Source organism: Dreissena polymorpha, chromosome 9, assembly GCF_020536995.1.
Source record: "Dreissena polymorpha isolate Duluth1 chromosome 9, UMN_Dpol_1.0, whole genome shotgun sequence".
In the NCBI taxonomy this organism is placed as follows: Eukaryota; Metazoa; Mollusca; class Bivalvia; order Myida; family Dreissenidae; genus Dreissena; species Dreissena polymorpha.
Window position 1 is genome coordinate 87807461 of NC_068363.1, and position 20750 is coordinate 87828210.

Sequence of the window (20750 nt, forward strand, 5' to 3'; positions counted from 1 at the left end):
TTAAAATGCATTTGGCAATGTTCACACTATAGAATATCTGTTAATTAATATTGTCGTCATTGCTAAGGATAAATAGATGCCACTGAATTCTGTGTTGCAGGATATAATTCAGTCATTGTCTATGATGAATAAATGCCACTAAATTCTGTTTTTCAGGCCAATAATTTAGTCATTGTTTATGATAAATAAATGCAACAAAATTCTGTTTTTCAGGGCAATAATTTAGTCATTGTTTATGATAAATAAATGCACTAAATTATGTTTTGCAAGCCAATAATGCAGTCATGTCTTTGATAAATAAATGCCACAAAATTCTGTTTTGCAAGCCAATAATGCAGTCATGTCTATGATAAATAAATGCCACAAAATTCTGTTTTGCAAGCCAACAATTTAGTCATTGTCTTTGATAAATAAATGCAACAGTTAAATTCTGTTTTGCAGGTCAATAATTCAGTTATTGTCTATGATAAATAAATGCCACTAAATTCATTTGCAGGCCAATAATGCAGTCATCGTCTATGATAAATAAATGCCACTAAATTCATTTGCAGGCCAATAATGCAGTCATCGTCTATGATAAATAAATGCCACTAAATTCATTTGCAGGCCAATAATGCAGTCATCGTCTATGATAAATAACTGCGACTGAATTCTGATTTGCGACCAATAATGCAGTCATTGTCTATGATAAATAAATGCCACTAAATTCAGTTGCAGGCCAATAATTTAGTAATTGTCTATGGCAAATAACTGCGACTGAATTTTGTTTTGCAGGCCAATAATTTAGTGATTGTCTATGACAAATAACTGTCACTGAATTCTGTTTTGCAGGCCAATAATTCACATCTGCGAGACCAGTGGCTCTACTCCATACAGTGGAAGGTAATTAATCGATAATTGTTCAGAAGTGCCCTTTAGACAGTCATTATAATTCATCTGCATTTCTATCTTTTGTCAACAAAGTTGTGAAGAGGGTATATAATACTGGAGGAATGTTTTCTATCTGTCCTTTTTGCTTTCTCTCAGGTTAACAGTCCCCTACCATTGTAAGTGGTGGGGACTATTTTTAGCTCGGTTGTTTTCAGAGAAAACCTGAGGTATTGTCATAGCCAGCCGTCCGCGTCGTGCTAAAACCTTAACATTTTGTCAAGGTTTTGAACATTGGCTCTAAAATCAAAGTGCTTCCACCTACAACTTTGAAACTTCATATGTAGCTGCACCTTGATGAGTTCTACATGCCACACCCATTTTTTGGTCACGAGGTCAAAGGTCAAGGTCACTGTGACCTCAAATGCACCTGCAGCCGAGCGTTGGCACCCGTTATGCTGTGCTCTTGTTTAAAAATTCCAGTCTGTCTGTGTATAACTTAGTATAAGTCAAAATCAGGATCCTACAATAACTCAAAAAGTACTTGTGCTCGGTTGATGAAACTTGATTTGTGGATAGAAGACCGTAGCAAGAATATGCACATTATTTCATTTCCTCTTCAGACAAATGCTGTTGCTATGGTTACTGAAATAATAGAAAACTAAATCTGGATCCTGCGATAATTCAAAAGTACTGCTGTTGGGTTGATGGCATTTGGTACATGGATACGTGGCCATATGGGGTATATGCACATGCTTTCAAACGGGCACACTTTCCCTTTGTCCTTCGTTTGCTTTCTTTTTATTGTGGTCATTCTTTTCCCTACTTTATTTTTGAAAAGCCCAACTTAACAATACTTTTTCATGAACAACTTTTGCTTGTTTTCAATTTTTTTTTATTAGAAGAATGCAAAAAGGAAAATACATTTTTATTGATAATATATTTTGGGGAACACTTATATGAAACGCTCTCAAGTCCGTTTCCGTGGTGTCTATGGGGGAGATCTAAAGAACCCTCCCACAGTGGGGATCGAACCCGTGACCTCCCGATCGCTAGGCGGACACCATATCCACTACACCACGGTGATCTTAATTCAGCACTGTTGTTTAAAGTATATTTTGTTTACTTTGGGTGTTGACATCAGTTTTGGTTTTATTTTCTTCAACCATGAATACATGTACAAACTGAAATACAAACATAGGTTCATCAGACTTTTTTTATTAGATTTTTTTGCAATTTTATATCACATACACTTTTTTGCATTAAAATTCCTTAGTTTCTACTTGGGACAAAACTTAATAAATTATCAATACAAGTATACCAACTCAAGATTTAGGTCAGATAAGTAAGGTAAGTTATGGTACAAAAGTTAAAACTGAGTGAAGACACCTCACCAATAAATGCAGTTTATAAGTTAAACAGTAAGAAATTATTTTTATGCCTCCAGATCGATTGATCAGGGGTATATTGTTTTTGACCTGTCTGTCATTGTATTTGTGTGTCTTTTATTGTATGTGTGTGTTTGTCCCAAAACTTTAAGCTTGGTCATAACTTTTGCAATATTCAAGATAGCAACTTGATATTTGGCATGCACATGTATCTCATGAAGCTGCACAGTATGAGTGGTGAATGGTCAAGGTTATCCTTCAAGGTCAAAGGTTAAATATTTAGTTTCAAAGTGCAGTAGAGGGCATTGTGTTTCACAAACACAGCTCTTGTTTTAACATCTATTACATATATTAGATATTTTAAGTTCTAAATACTATAAATGTTTCTCGCCACTACAGAGGTCAAAGGTTTAAGCTCCACGCATATTGCAGTGGAGATACTATATATTTCATATTGGTATATATTTCAAGGATTCCATTGCATTTGCCTTGTATCAATCTCACGTTTTCTATGCCCTAAACAAAACACTAGTGGTTGGTAATATTTCTTTCCTGTTGATTTGTTGGCAAAGTTGTATAATTCATGTATTATTTACGACTATTTTGTTGAAATACATTAATATCCGCATAGTTTCAGTTGCCCAGTCAATAGTTTATTGGCATTTGGCACAATACCTTCACATAAGCTGCTAAATGAAGCTCTGTGTTGTTTGTTGTTCAATAGATTTGTTAAAATGCAGGGTGATTAACCTGTCTCCCCAGTTTTATTTATAACAATGGGATACACAGTCATATTGTTTTATGAGAACAATATGGGCGAACTCTCTGTCCTACGCTGATACATGTCGTCCTACGCTGGAGCATGTTGTCGGTTAATGTGTGCCATGCTGACAGGGTCTCAGATGCATTGATTCATTAATTGATTGATGAAAAAAACTGTCAGCTGGGGACTAAGGTCCGATACAAATGATGCAAATACACAATGTTTCTGTTTTCATGACAGAAACAAATATATGTAGGTGACACATGTTTTTTGTTGCACTTTCTGGCGTTGTAAAATAAAGCATTTTGTGTACATCTTTATTGCAATTGATGCAGTACTAGTTGAAATGCCTAAATGTCATTATTTACCATGTTCTCCAGGGTGTTTTATAAAGTTTAAGGGCCAATATATGATCATAAAAGTATGTTTAATGTATATGGAATTTCTGCTGTGTCTCAATTCAAATGCAGCGAAAGAGAAATACATAAGGTTAATATCTTCTTTAAATGTTAGTCTAATGTGTTAGAATAGCAACATAATGAGTTTGTCTGAAGGGTCCAAGTTGGATCTTTCTGGGGATACTCATATTAACAGCTTAGTCACCGAGACCAAATAGGATGATTTTAAAAGGAAATTATATTCTTATTCAGATTGCTTCTAGTGTTGGTACATAGACTTGTCCATATGCATTGAATTAATTCCTGAGTATCTTTCTGGGGATACTCATATTAACAGCTTAGTCACCGAGACCAAATAGGATGATTTTAAAAGGAAATTATATTCTTGTTCAGATTGCTTCTTAAGTGTTGGTACATAGACTTGTCCATATACATTGAATTAGTTTTTTAAATAGAGAGTACTTAATGTTATTACATTCTAATAAGCAGTTGTTTTATCACATTCAAATTAGCACTTCTCTGCAAAAACGGGGCTTAATGCATGTGGGTTAAGGGTCTTCTCATGTAAGCCTGTGCAGTCTACACAGGCTAATCAGGGACGAATCTTTCCGCCTAAACTGGATCTTGGCTAAAATGACTATTCTTTTATACGAAAAATAAACCTTGTATTATCAGAGCATGGCTCTAAGATATATCAACGTCATATATGGACATATGCATCTTATTTAACCCTTTACCACTAAGATATATCAACGTCATATATGGACATATGCATCTTATTTAACCCTTTACCACTAAGATATATCAATGTCATATATGGACATATGCATCTTATTTAACCCTTAACCACTAAGATATATCAACGTCATATATGGACATATGCATCTTATTTAACCCTTTACCACTAAGATATATCAACGTCATATATGGACATATGCATCTTATTGAACCCTTTACCACTAAGATATATCAACGTCATATATGGACATATGCATCTTATTGAACCCTTTACCACTAAGATATATCAACGTCTTATATGGACATATGCATCTTATTGAACCCTTTACCACTAAGATATATCAACGTCATATATGGACATATGCATCTTATTGAACCCTTTACCACTAAGATATATCAACGTCATATGCATCTTATTTAACCCTTTACCACTAAGATATATCAACGTCATATATGGACATATGCATCTTATTTTACCCTTTACCACTAAGATATATCAATGTCATATATGGACATATGCATCTTATTTAACCCTTTACCACTAAGATATATCAATGTCATATATGGACATATGCATCTTATTGAACCCTTTACCACTAAGATATATCAATGTCATATATGGACATATGCATCTTATTTACCACTAAGATATATCAATGTCATATATGGACATATGCATCTTATTTACCACTAAGATATATCAATGTCATATATGGACATATGCATCTTATCTTTCTTACTAAATTTAAATTTTAAAGACTTCATTTCCATTCCTAAGATACTGATGAGCAGCAAACAGAATAAAACCTGAACAGACTGCGAGTTACTCGCAGGCTGTTCTGATTTTATGCTGTTTGCACATAGCCATTTTCACTTTGCTTCCGAGTGGGAAAGGGTAAATTCCTGCTGTTGTTTCATTATACCATGCTAACAACACTGTGTTTCTTAGCAATATGCTGGCATTCATTTTCACCTTATTTATGACAGTATTTTCAGTCCATATATGAGAATCATTTACATTGGCAAGATATGGTCAGGATTAACTTGTCCCTGATTGCAATAGCTTTGATGTTTTCCTTTGATCTGATTTCTTCAAATGCTTAATTCTGGAGAGAAAAAAATCAGACGGAAAATCAAAATCAAATTATTCAACATTTCTGATTAAAAATTGATGCACACAGTGGAAAATTATAATTGATTTATTATTATCAATTTTATTTTATTTCTTAATCTTAAAGTGACATCAAAATACAATGCCATAAATGAAATTAAAAAAATAAAGTAATAATAAAGGCTATGAATTTATGTTTATTTTATTACAATTTAACAAATTAAGATGATGATGATAAAAATGTACTGAAAACATAATGCTTGTTGAAGCCACATAAATACTCAACATCAACCAATATTTCGTAAAATAAAGTTTATTCCATTACAAATCAGTGCTCCTTATAGCAATAGCCAAAAGTTCAACATTAGATGTGGTCTGGGCACAAAGATTTAATGAGATACAAAATGCTTGTTTTTATTTTTTCGTGTGATAATATATTCCTTGTGAATTTCCCGCAACAATATCCAAAAGCGAACAAGGGATTGGCTTTGGGAAGCTGATCTATGTCATGCTTCGAACACTTTCCGTAGTTATTCCTTACATGCGCTTTTGATGGTGAGATTATTAATCCAGACAAAAGACACTAAATAATTGTTCAACAAGAAAAAGTTATGAAATGCTTTCAACTGTTTTTCAATTTAGGACATGTCTGACATAAGATAAGAATCAAAGTTTTTGTTATGCCCCCCTTCGAAGAAGAGGGGGTATATTGCTTTGCTCATGTCGGTCGGTCTGCCGGTCCGTCCACCAGGTGGTTGTCAGACGATAACTCAAGAACGCTTGGGCCAAGGATCATGAAACTTCATAGGTACATTGATCATGACTCGCAGATGACCCCTAATGATTTTGAGGTAACTAGGTCAAAGGTCAAGGTCACGGTGACCAGAAATAGTAAAATGGTTTTTGAATGATAACTGAAGACCGCATATGCCTAGGATCATGAAACTTCATGGGTAGATTGATCATGACTTGCAGATGACCCCTATTGATTTTGAGGTCACTAGGTCAAAGGTCAAGGTCACGGTGACCCGAAATAGTAAAATGGTTTCCGGATGATAACTCAAGAACGCATACGTCTAGGATCATGAAACTTCATGGGTAGATTGATCATGACTCGCAGATGACCCCTATTGATTTTGAGGTCACTAGGTCAAAGCTGAAGGTCACGGTGACCCGAAATAGTAAAATGGTTTTCGGATGATAACTCAAGAACGCATACGCCTAGGATCATGAAACTTCATAGGTAGATTGATCATGACTTGCAGATGACCCCTATTGATTTTGAGGTCACAAGGTCAAAGGTAAAGGTCACGGTGACTCGAAATAGTAAAATGATTTTCGGATGATTACTCAAGAAGCTTTTGCCTAGGATCATGACACTTCATAGGTACATTGATCGTGGCCCGCAGATGACCCCTATTGATTTTCAGGTCACTAGGTCAAAGGTCAAGGTCACAGTGACAAAAATCGTATTCACACAATGGCTGCCACTACAACGGACAGCCCATATGGGGGGCATGCATGTTTTACAAACAGCCCTTGTTTTAAAATTGAATTCAGCTTTTTGCAAATTTCAATAAAGGTATTATGCTGTCAATTAAATGAGATGAATGAGTAAAGATTCTTTTGAAATGTGCATTTAAAAGGTGGCCATTATTATACCCCGCCATAGGCTGAGGGATATTGTTTTGGCGTTGTCCGTCCATCCGTCTGTCCATCTTTCCTTCCGTCCTTCCCTCCGTCCGTCTGCCCGGAGCCATATCTTGGAAGTGCTTTTGCGGATTTAATTGAAACTTGGTATGAGTATATATATGGATAACAGGATGATGCACGCCAAATGGCATTGTACACCATCCGTTTATAACGGAGTTATGGCCCTTTGTATCTTGAAAAAATGCTTTTGTGTGTGTCCAGAGCCATATCTTGGAAGTGGTTTGGCAGATTTCATTGAAACTTGTTATGAGTATATATATATATATATATATAAGAAGATGATGCACTCCAAATGGCATTGTACACCATCTGTTAATAACGGAGTTATGGCCCTTTGTATCTTGAAAAAATGCTTTTTTTAGTGTCAAATATAACACTTTTGTGTCCAGAAGCATATTGGCGGGGGATATCAATTCAAGGAATTTGCTTCTTGGAACTCTAATTTCATTTCTTAATTAGTGTTCTGTTATAAAAGAAGACGATACAAACAAGAATTTCTCTCCTGAAAGAATTTCTGGAGTTCTATTGTTTGCTATATTTATGCCCACCTTTGAAGAAGAGGGGGTATATTGCTTTGCACATGTCGGTCGGATCGTTGGTCGGTCGGTCCTTCCACCAGATGGTTTCCGAATGATAACTCAAAAACACTTAAGCCTAGGATCATGAAACTTCATAGCTACATTGATCATGACTGGCAGATGACCCCTCTTGGTTTTCAGATCACTAGGTCAAAGGTCAAGGTCACCGTGACTCGAAATAGTAAAATGGTTTCCGAATGATAACTCAAGAATGCTTACGCCTAGGATCATGAAACTTCATAGGTACATTGATCATGACTGGCAAATGACCCCTTTTGATTTTCAGGTCACTAGGTCAAAGGTCAAGGTCACAGTGACTCGAAACAGTAAAATGGTTTCCGGATGATAACTCAAGAATGCTTACACCTAGTATCATGAAACTTCATAGGTACATTGATAATGACTGGCAGATGACCCCTATTGATTTTCAGGTCACTAGGTCAAAGGTCAAAGTCACAATGACTTAAAATAGTAAAATGGTTTCCGGATGATAACTCAAGAATGCTTACACCTAGGATCATGAAACTTGATAGGTACATTGATCATGACTGGCAGATGACCCCTATTAATTTTCAGGTCTTTAGGTCAAAGGTCAAGGTCACAGTGACTCAACAGTAAAATGGTTTCCTGATGATAACTCAAGAATAATTAGACCTAGGATCATGAAACTTCATAGGTACATTGATCATGACTTGCAGATGACCCCTATTGATTTTCAGGTCACTAGGTCAAAGGTCAAGGTCACAGTGACAAAAAACGTATTCACACAATGGTTGCCACTACAACTGACAGCCCATATGGGGGGCATGCATGTTTTACAAACAGCCCTTGTTAGGAAATATTTTAATTTATTTTAGTATATAGACATATAAATATCGTCATACCAAGTGGTATTTAAATTTATATAAGATAATAACCTCTACCTTGGTTCTGTTATAATTTCCATACCTTTGTAATAAAAATAAAAATATCTTATAATATAGCAAACAATGGAGCTCCGAAATCTCTTAACAGGTGGGAAATTCTTGTTCTTATCCACTTCTTTTAGAACATCAAATTTTAACATAAAATGATTGAAACTCCGAAGTTTGCGTGACAGTGGTTTTAAACTAGTAAAAGAGCTAGCCAAGCCTAACATGTAGCCAGGAGTAGTCACAAACCAGCGATTTTTTTCCTTCTGTATAAAGTACTGGAAAACGGCACTTTCCCAATGAGGAAAAAACTGTAAATTTCCCAATTGCTGTCAATTTTTTAGCCGGATTTTTTTCGAAAAAATCTCGGCTTATAGATTGATGTTGTCGGGCGGGCGGGCGGGGGGGCGGGCGGGCTGGCGGGGTGGCGGCGTGCTCGAAAATGTTAAAGTTCTTATTTCATGGTATAACTTTGGTATGCTTGGACCTAGAGTCTTCAAACTTGACATGAAGGTTGGCCAGGATTAACAGATGACCACTGGTCATTTCAAGGTCATTCATTTGAAGGTCAAGGTCACTGTGACCTTCAATATAAAAAATGTTAAAGTTGTTATAACTTTGGTATGCTTGGACCTAGAGTCTTGAAACTTGACATGAAGGTTGGCCATAACTAGTTAGTAACCACTGGTCATTTCAAGGTCATTCATTTGAAGGTCAAGGTCACTGTGACCTTGAATGTAAAAATGTTAAAGTTCTTATTTCATGGTATAACTTTGGTATGCTTGGACCTAGAGTCTTCAAACTTGACATGAAGGTTGGCCAGGATTAACAGATGACCACTGGTCATTTCAAGGTCATTCATTTGAAGGTGAAGGTCACTGTGACCTTCAATATAAAAATGTTAAAGTTGTTATAACTTTGGTATGCTTGGACCTAGAGTCTTGAAACTTGACATGAAGGTTGGCCAGAACTAGTAAGTAACCACTGGACATTTCAAGGTCATTCATTTGAAGGTCAAGGTCACTGTGACCTTGAATGTAAAAATGTTAAAGTTGTTATAACTTTGGTATGCTTGGACCTAGAGTCTTGAAACTTGACATGAAGGTTGGCCAGAACTAGTAAGTAACCACTGGACATTTCAAGGTCATTCATTTGAAGGTCAAGGTCACTGTGACCTTGAATGTAAAAATGTTAAAGTTCTTATTTCATGTTATAACTTTGGTATGCTTGTACCTAGAGTCTTCAAACTTGAAATAAAGATTGGCCAGTACTAAAAGATGACCACTGGTCATTTCAATGTCATTCATTTGAAGGTCAAGGTCACTGTGACCTTAAATGTTATCATTCAAGCTTGGATCATATTTATGTGTCCAATCTATCTGCTAGAACTGGTGTGATAGAAACCTTTTGGAGTGATCATAAGGCTGTCTGGATTTCTGTGTAGGTATGTGAAAGCAAAACAATAAATAGTATTATTTCATCTAAGTTTATTTTCTTACATTTGATAATGAAATTGATGGAAACTTCAAACAATATGTTACTAATTTGCTAATAAAAAAATTGAGATCAAACTTTCCTAATTGTCAATTCAAGTTCATATTTGTGACCTTAAATGTTATTGTTGTTCATGTATATGCATGCATTCAAAACATAACACAAGGTTTGCTCATGCCTTGAAAAGTACTTACATTTCATTTTGACCTTTGAACAATATTTCAGTAATTTAAGTATTGCATTGACAAAAACACGAAAAGTACTTTCCTGTCATTTAAATCAAAAATCCGGCTTCAATGCGGTCATCTCCGACCGCGGAACTCTTGTTTTAAAAATAATTCCCAAATGAAGGTTTCTAAAAAAAAAAAAAAAATTTTTTTATAAATTGCAACATTTTGTTATGCAGCTCTATGGCTTGAACCTATAATATTGACAACTTGACAACATTTAGTTATCAATTTTAAAGTATTTTGGAGCAAAAAATCCAATACACCTATTTCCCAATATGAAGACTTCACAACGCCAATTTTCCATATTTCAGGGTTTTTCGGGCACAATTTCTTAATTGGGCTGGTACAGGTACTTTTCCCAATAGGGCAAAAAAAAAAAATCGCTGCAAACCAAACAAGTGTCTAAAAGGTTTTAATCAAATGTTCCTATTCATACATAAAATGGAACAAAATGAATGCCTAAATGAAGGCTTTAATGGTAAAATATACGCATATTTTGGTGTACTGATTTAGTAAGTATCCAAAATCTATAAAAAACCATTCCCTTTCCCTAAAAAGCCAAAACCTTGGATTCAGTCAGCCCTTAAGCATGCTTCACTTGCCACCAGTCTAAAGTACTGAAGTAAGCAATTAGAATGAAAATTATGTAGTGAACATAACAAAAATGCCACTAAAAAGGTATTTGTTTTGTTCTTAATATAGTCAAATTATATTTATTATATATTGCATCCATAAATTACATTAACTGGTGTCACTTCAATAATGAAAATGTGGAAATAACTCATTCACACTCTTATGAAAAACGATCAAAAATTGGGTTTTTTCAAATTACTTGATTGGGTCAATTCAATGTAGATTTATGCAAATTCACCTTCCCTGTTTACTGTGCTCCCCATGCAGTCTTCCTCACTCAAGCATTTCCATAAAAAGTATATCCCTGGATGCTTTGAGAAATGCAAAACCAGTGCAAATTATCGGTTCTGCGCCAAACGGAATTAAATATTCCTGTGTTTTTTGTTCATTCAAAATCCGTTCATGTAATCGACCCCTTTCCCAATGGAAAAAAGGATATATTTTTACCAAAAGGGAGCCAAAAATTCACAATTGAAGGTTTCAACACACTCACACAAATCCATCTATATAAGTTCAACCTCACAAACTTACTAAATATAAATATAATACTGAAAACACTTTTATTCTCAATTTTAAATCATTATTTAGCTAAACAACAACAATTTCCCAATTTTGGTCAAAACGCCGCAAATTTTCCCAATCCAAAGCGGCCTTGCCCCATCCCAATATGGTGAAAAAATCTGTATTTTTTAACATGCCTTTTTGCTGCTCAATTCATGTATTCAGTTGCAGATACATGTATGCGCTTTTGAACAAAATTTATTCAACTCTTTTTCTCTTTGGCAATTTTTTGGACGACATTTAGGAATTTTTGTAATGTTTTTCCCTATATTGTGGAAGTGCCTTTTTATGGGTACTTTTTAAAGATGGATAAAATTCGCTGCAAACATTAATATACTTACACCGAACCGGAGGGTCATGAAGCTGGAATTTGTCATATTATGAGTTTTAAAGAATGTAACAACTTGTTCTCTGATTTCAGAAACACATGTACAAGTATGAGAAATTACTGACAAACGCTCGCAGACCAGAAGTCCTTGTTAAAGAGATCAAGGTATTTGTGTTTATGTTTGTTTGGAATTTTAGCTGGGTAATCTTAGCTTAGTATTGCAGTCATTATGGCGGTCAGTAATCCTGCCAGACTAACACATTTTCTGGGCAACATAAGCCGATTAAAGCAGTTTGCTGAGCAACATAATCCGAACTTTGCAGCTTTAAGTGCACATACTCCCACCTTTCCTTGGCAACATAAGCTGATCTAAGCCAGTTGCTAGGCAACATCAGCCGACCTTAGCAGTTTACCTGTACTATTAGTGCACATATGTCTGCCATTTATTAAAAACTGCTTTGCTTAATGCACAGGTACGGATAGAATGGTAATAGAGATTATTTTTCAAATAAAAATAATGCTTCAAATGTCCACCATGATAAGAGGTCAAATTAAAGTGTAAAAGATTCAACTAAGTCCCCCCAAAACATGCCCGCACTGTAACTTCATCATTCACAATCAAATTTTTAAATATTTTAACTCAAATACTGACCTTGTGGTGAAGGACTTTTGCTCCTTGGGCCAATGTCAAGGTCTTACTAAAGGTCAAAGGTCAAACATGAGCATGGTGCAGCCAGTTGTTTATCTACAAGCATTACTGATACTGACCTCCTCATGTAGTCTTTCCTACTATCTGAATTCGATTTATTTTCTTCACATTTGAACAAAATCCAAGTGTCAACTCATCTGCAAATAGTGAATCATTGCAGAGTATAATGATCTTTAAATGACATACAATGACATCATTTATTCTATTCTTTCTTACCTTATTAAATTTATTACACACAATGTGGTATAAACTCAGTTAACTCTTTAATTCTTTAGATGATTATTTTTCATATAATTCCTCAAAGTTTATATAAATTTACAGGAATTTACAAATGCACTTTTAACTCTTTCAGTGCTGGAACCGAACTTTGAAGGCCTTTGCAAACAGTTTGGATCCAGATGAGACGCCACAGAACATGGCATCTCATCAGGATCCATACTGTTTGCTATTCTGATAGTATTCTTTGAAAAAAAATCGAAGAAATTACTTATTTTAGAAATTCTGCAAACAACATTTTAGCAGACGACAAATTTCCCAGCATGCAAAGGGTCAAGTAAGATTTGGCATTTCAAACATGTCTGGTATAAGAGTCACCTCTGTTCGATGAAAGCTGCCATTTTTCAGTCATGTTTTCTAATAAAGTGATTGAAAAAAATAAAGATTATTGTTTCACTAAAATTCATGTGTCATGTTCAGCCTTCTTAGTACACATCATAGCTTTTTTGATGATATTATATATCTTTTAATTGCATATTGATACTGCATGAGACAGTACCTTAAGTGTTTAGTAATAGGTGCCTGCAGATTATTAGAGCATAAGTAATCAAAGCGCTGAAGGCACTTAAGTTGTTCGCTGTTGTCGTCCTTGATAAGCTTGTGCGCATTACACAGGCTAATCATTGTGCACAGGCTAATCTTATTGACATGCATAAAGCCCCGTTTTCCCTGAAAGCCGCCATTATGTACAGATTTAAATGATTAACACTAGACTGGCCAATGTCGTCTTACATGCTGGTAAATACACACACTGCAGTAGTACAGCAGACGCTCCTAAGCATTTGTCGTCCGCAATGCAGACAGTCAGCAGTAATCGTTCCTAGCGTAGTGAGTTACTGTCCTTAGCGTAGCTAAGCACATACTGATTTGCAAAACATGGCCTGTAAATTTAGATGGCCGCTAACGCGACCAACTAAAAACTAATGCTTTAAGTGGTCATTATAGAATTTTCGTGCTTGTTACATGGAAACATGTTAAAGCTGGTGAGCTTGTTTAAATTAACCGAGTTCTTTGTTTTTGTAAAAGCTTTTAACCTTTTTATTCGCCATGGCTTAATTTCATCCACTACGAACGCCATAATATGTTTGTTAAGTGCAATTTATTAATGATGTGATCACAGTGTTTGCTTGAAAAAGTCTGGTGATTGCATCGGATGATGGAATAGTCTGTCAGCACTTAAGAGCTCAGTCAATAAATTCTCATTTCATAAAATCAGCTATTAATTGGTCTAGTTTTCTCTATGGTATCTTGCTGCACATGTTGCAGAAGTGGAGCGAATATTTACTCAGCTTTTAATTCTGTACATTCTTCAAATGCCCTCTTGAAATTTGCCAGAAAACCTGTTCATTATTGAGTGTGTAATTGTTGATATGTGTGTCTTGATGGTTACATAAATACATTAAATTTGAAACATGTTTATTCAAAAATATGTTCAATAGTTTTTCCACTGTGACAACAATCAGCTTTACCAGTGTTGGACCTTGATGTAGTTTAAAGAGTGCTTGCCACTCATTCTGGCATTTAATTTGTACCTTAAGCCCCAATTTGGCAACACACACAGAAAACAGTAAGTAATAAGCCTTGTGTTTGATGAAATCAAGCTGAAACAAATAGGTTAAAATGAATCATTAGTTAAAGGGAGCTTTTCACAGATTTGTGCATGCATTGAAATTTATCATCAAATGCTTTAAATTGATAAATGTAAACATTTAAACAAAATAACTCCAATACAAATAATTATAAAAAAAATAAAGAAAGAAAAAAAGTAATCCACAACTGGGCTTAAACCAATGACCCCTGGAATAAAAGTCTAGCACTTGAACCACTTGGCCATATGTGCTCATACTGTGATTTGTGTATTTTATACATATAATATTAGAAACCCTTGTAATGTCAAGAAAAAATAACGATAACAACATAACTCTCCCAATTATTTAATTGTTTCTTGTTTGTATTGCTAGATAGTTTTCAGGGTTTTAAATCGTCAAAATATGCATATAATGGATTTTTAAGAGGATGGTAAGTGTTCAGTATAATGGTTACCTTGAAAGTATCATAACTACAGGAACATTTGCAAATCTGAAACAATTTTTAGCTCTACTGGCCAGAGGCCAGCGGGGCTTATGTCTTGGTCCTGTGTCCGTCGTGCGTGCATTAACTTTTTCTTTAAACATCTTCTTCTCCTAAAGTACTGGTCCAATTCTGATGAAATTTCTCAGGAATGTTCCTTGGGTGAACCTTTTTCAAATGTTTCAAATGATGCCCCTGGGGTCAAATTTGACCCCGCCTTGGGGGTCACAAAATTGAAAATTTGCTTATATAAGGCCTTTTTTGTGAAAACTTTCAAAATCCTTTCGTCCATAACCATTGGGCCTAGGGTTATCAAATTGGGTATGTAGAGACATCTAATAGTCCTCTACCAAATTTCTTCAAATTATGCCCCTGGGGTTAAATTTGACCCTGCCATGGGGGTAAAAAAATTGAACATATGCTTATATAAAGCCTATTTTGTGCAAACTTTAAAAATCTTCTTGTCCATAACTGTAGGGCCTAGGGCTACCAAATTCAGTATGTAGCGACATCTAATAGTTCTCTACTTAGTTTGTTCAAATTATTCCCCTGGGGTCAAATTTGACCCTGCCCCGGGGGTCACAAAAATGAACATATGCTTAATATATCCACGGCCCGCGAAATCTCTCCGCATTTTACACTGGTAGATTCTGCCTAAGCATTTTTAAAACGTGCGATATAATTGGCTGTCATTTCCCAATCTTCCAATTAAAATCGGTTTCATAAATTGTGTTTGGTATTTTGTATGCAAATGGCGCCGTTGTGAAGCGAAAATTAAGATTATTAAAATGACAAATATCAATCGAATTAACGACTGACATCATATAGTTTGATAGGAATAATGAAATGTGTTTGTTAACGAAAAAGACTACGTTTTAGATACAAGAAACACATATTTTGTTTAGAAATGTGCAGAGTGAATTTGTGTAACGGAAACCAGTGTTTCTGTTTGAAAATTGGGAGTTCAGTCTACGCGCGAAGTAAAACAATTTAGAAGAGGATCTTTCGAACATGGAAATAGACAAACATGATTTGATTTATATGATAGTGGATCTGTGTATAATCAGATTCATATGCATATTCTGCTTTATAATGTTCGTCACGCTGTTCAGTTAACTGAAATAGCATTGAACTATAGATGTGAAATGCAAGAGATTGAAAGGTAAACAAATTATATATATTAATTTAACTCAGTTTAATACATCATTAACAGTTACACTCAAGTGTGTTTGTTTATATTTAGTCCATTAATCTTAATGTTTGTATATAACATTTTATAAAAAAATTGTATTGTTTTGTTTGTTTTCACAAAATGGTTAGTATTTTTCTTTTATGTTAACATTCTCAAAATTCTTGTTTTATTATAGGCCCTATTTATATTTAAAAAAAATTGAATGACATCATTTTATGATTTATAAACATATTGCAAAAAATATTTGTTCAAGATAAACTTAACAACAAATTGTTACATTGAAATTAAGTGATTTTAATATTCAGTAGCAAAAAAGTAAGGAGAATCCAACTTAAAAAAGATGTATCTATTAAAAGTATATTCTACCAATGCAGTGAACAATCCCCTTGTTTATAACATGACTGCCGCTAAGTCTATTACTAGCAACCTATCAGAGAATAGGTCAGATACCTTATTTCAATATATGGCAATCCTAGTATTTTTCAAAAACAAACATGACAGGTAACCAATGTCAGATGGAAAAGTAAAGGAAAGTTAGGTCAAGCTAATTGTTTGTCATGATATCTCTTTAAACCTCACGCCATATGCAAGTAGTGTTGCCATGATCGCAACATCTTGATGAATTATAATTCAATTTTTTGTCTCATAAGCATTTACTTTGTTTAACAAACAACCTCTACAAAGTTATCATTTCTTCTGCCTTTCGGCACCTCATGAACCTGAAAATCTCGTAACTTTATGTTTCTTCAGGCAAATATCTTCTTTGTACAATAAACAATTTCTTCACCATGTTAACAATCCTGCTACACTCACTAATGCCTCAAGAATGAAGTTAAGTTCAGGTGATCTACGTCATTAGGTATTTTGCATAGGTCATGAACTATATAAGTAACAGAAACTTTGAAACCTTCAAACACTTTTTGGAATTTTGGAAAAAGATTCATGATTGAATGAAGGAACTTTCATTAATCTTGTAGAACATGGGCGTATTTGATATTCAGCATCTAAAAATATGTGAAATAGAAAGAACGACAATATCTTTTGGAGAGATAAATGTACCTACGTTATAAGCAAAGGACCTGTGCGACAATTCCCGGACTTTTTAGTCTGTTTAGTTAACACCGCAGTAACGTTTTCCATATATAAAAAATGCTCACCCTTCCAACTTTAAGCGCCCAGTGGGACGAGGGATAGAAAGAGAAGGTCACATGCTTGAGTACATTTCAACCCATGCACATTGCACGCTTTTTTCGCATAAAAAAAACAGTGGAGCGATACAGGGCCACCATGGCCCTCTTGTTGTCAATTTTGTCAACTTTAGGTCCCTTTTACAGAAGATCAAGACAGTGTTCAATTATCCTCTGAGAAAGAGAATGTCAAAGTTCAGTTTATGTGTAAAATATGTTATAATTTAAGCAATATTTTACCCCCTCTATGTATATCTATCCACATGAAATATATTTGTTATTAGTTATATCAACATCCTGATCAGCTACTTTCGTCCTATATATATGATAGAGCATCTCTTCAGGATGCAATATTCTAACCAACATCATGATAAGCTATTTTGTCATATTTATATTGTAGAGCATCTTTCATAAATGCTTTGTTCTAACCGAAATGTCCATAGTAACAATAACACCATGATGCCAAGTGTTGTATATGAGTGAGCTGCAGTTTTTAGAAGCTGTATATGTCTTCCTAAGTGAAAATTGAAGACCAGCTGTGAACTGTGGCTGCCTTGTTACATATAACTATAAACAAATCTTGTGAAAAGGTTGAACATTATTGTAACAAAACATGTAGCAAGTATATTATGTTACACACTGTGGATTTGGAAAACAAGTATGTAATTACACCAACCATTTGCATTGTCTGCGCACAAACTATTTGGACTAATGTTTTGTTTTATACCTGAATCTTTTTCAAATAAATTCAACATTTATTTTGTTGTTGTGTGATTATGTTGTATTCACTCCAATGATTTATTGTATGTGACATGTTAATATGATCCGCGTTCTGAGAAAACTGGGCTTAATGCATGTGCGTAAAGTGTCGTCCCAGATTAGCCTGTGCAGACACTTTCTGCTTTTATGGTATTTTTAGTTTCAAGGAAGTCCCTCCTTACCAAAAATCAAGTTTAGGCGGAAAGTGTCGTCCCTGGTTAGCCTGTACGGACTGCACAGACTAATCTGTGATGACAGTTTACGCACCTGCATTAAGCCCAGTTTTCTCAGAACGTTACTCATATAATAATTCCTATGCTCTCTTTAGGGGGGTATGCTGGAATACCCTAGATATTTGTCTGTCTTTCTATCTGACTGTTCATGGACACAAACTTGTCTGGAGGCATTCTTAAACAAGTTTCAATGTACAACATTCAAATTTTTCCAGCATTGCTTCTTGTTATATGAAGTTGTGCATGTGCGATTGGTATCGCCTTATGTCAAACATTACAGAAGTCACGCCCCTTTTACAACTTAGACATTCAATAACTGCAAGCTTCATATAATGGCATGAGTTGTTGACGTATTCTTTGTCAGTACTGTGTCAAAGTTTGATATGTAATTTGTTCAGTGTTCTATTCCAGTGGACATGTTTATGTACTATTGCAATGCTCCATTCCACTGAACATATCTATATAATGATTGCAGGCTCTTTCCCATGGAACATGTGTACCTAACTGTTCCAAAGCCACATATATGACTTTATATTAATGCAACTTGGTCAGAATGTTCATATTGAAAACATCTATGCAAATATTAAATCTTGGTAAAGTGGTTTCAAACAATAGGGCACTAAGTCTAATTTTAGAAAAACTTCACTTAAGAAGCCATGGAGATTTTATGATTTAATGGGCCGCTTTGTGGGAAAACTGAGCTTAAAGGGGCCTTTTCACAGATTTTGGCATTTTTTTAACTTATTCATTGAATGCTTTATATTGTTAAATGTAAACATTGGATCATAAAAGCTCCAGTAAAATATCAAGAAAAAAATTAAAAAAAGGAAAAGAACATTGTCCGGAGCAGGTTTCGAACCAGTGACCCCTGGAGTCCTGCCAGAGTCCTGAAGTAAAAACGCTTCAGCCTACTGAGCTATTCCGCCGAGTACACATTTGTACGTATTTTATACCTTATATAAGCAATCTTCGTAGTTTCACAAAATTTAACGACAAAAACAGAACTCTCCAAATTATTCAATCGTTTCGCGTTGCAACGCTTTATAATTTTTAGGTTTTAAAATCGTCAAAAGATGCATATAATGGCTATATTAGAGCATGGTTAATGTTCAGTATTACTGTTTCCTCACAAATATCATAACTAAAACGAAAACTTACGAATCTGAAACAACTTTTTTCAATTTTGTCAATTTACCAAAGCGTGAAAAGATCCCTTTAATGCATGTGCTTTGAATTTCATCCAGTACTAGCCAGGGATGACCTTTTCCAACTCAACTGAATTACCAGTTTGTCTTTCTTACTTCCTTCCGTCACACTTTTGTTACAGTTTCTCATAATGCCTTCAATATTTTACAGATCTTTTACATATGTGGCGTGTAGGTACCTTGCATGGACCTCTACCTTTTGATGAGGTTTGAGGTCAATGGGGTCAAGGTCACCAAGGCTAATAATAGATTTTCCGTCACACTTTTGTTACAGTTTCTCATAGCACCTTCAATATTTTACCGATCTCGTACATATTTGGCATGTAGGTACCTTGCATGGACCTCTACATTTTGATAAGGTTTGAGGTCACTGGGGTCAAGGTCACCCAGGCTAATAATAGATTTTCTCAAGGTCAAACAAGGGGAGCATCCATCATTTTCAACGATACTTGTTTAAAACGAAAATTCCATAAAAGCGGAAAATGCTTCACCTTGATTAGCCTGTGCAATTTTATTAATGCATTAAGTTTACAAGATTCACTATTATCATCGATGACTGCTCTATTCCACAGAATATGATTGACGTCTCGTTGCACACACCCATTCAGGATCCAAGCGTGTACCAGTTCCCGTTGGACCTGGTGTCAGAACTTCTCCAGCGGGTAAGAAATATATATAAGCCTTGCTCTTGGAAAACAGGGTTTAATGAATATGGGTCAAGTGTGGTCCCAGACAGTCTGCAAAGGATCATCAAGGATGAATAGACTTCCTTTAACCCTTTCCCCCATATAGGGGTATTCCATTACGACCCGATTCCCAACCATTTGTCCCCATTTCCAATATTTTGAGGTCGGGGACATTCGTAACTCAATCGGCAAAGGTCTTAACTCATTCGTAGCTAGTTGCGGGCAAGTCGTGAGCTCCCAAAGAATGGCGGCCAGTTTTTAAATGTGTTTAAAATTTGACAAAGACCTCCAAGACTGAATTTAATCGCAGTTGACTCGTAACAGTGTCGTAGTGCGTTCTTGGGCGTCGTAATGGAATCTTAGGTAATTCGTGACTCAATCGGGGAATCGGTGATCACATGATCTGTCTACGAATCATTTACGACTTTGTCAAGACTCTCAAGAGTTCACCTCGATTGAGTTGTGAGCCCGCTAAGATTCTTGCGATTTAGTTACGAAACAGTTACGATTTTGTCAAGAATGATAAAGAAATAATATTTTTCCATCATGTTTTGTTGTCGAATAACCCACAGTAAGAAGTATAGATGCGTAGAAATTAAATCACGAATGCAGAGCACGAGTGCTTTTATAACACGAATCTATATTCCTTACTGTGGGTTATTCGACAACAAGCCATCGTAGAAAAATATTATTTCTATTCTTACATGATTCTGATTGATT

The 20750-nt window shown here is 35.2% G+C and overlaps 1 pseudogene; it reads left to right on the plus strand.

The window, feature by feature from the left end:
- LOC127846242 (C-Maf-inducing protein-like) overlaps positions 1 to 20750 on the plus strand; it is a 286356-nt pseudogene that overhangs the window by 40037 nt on the left and 225569 nt on the right.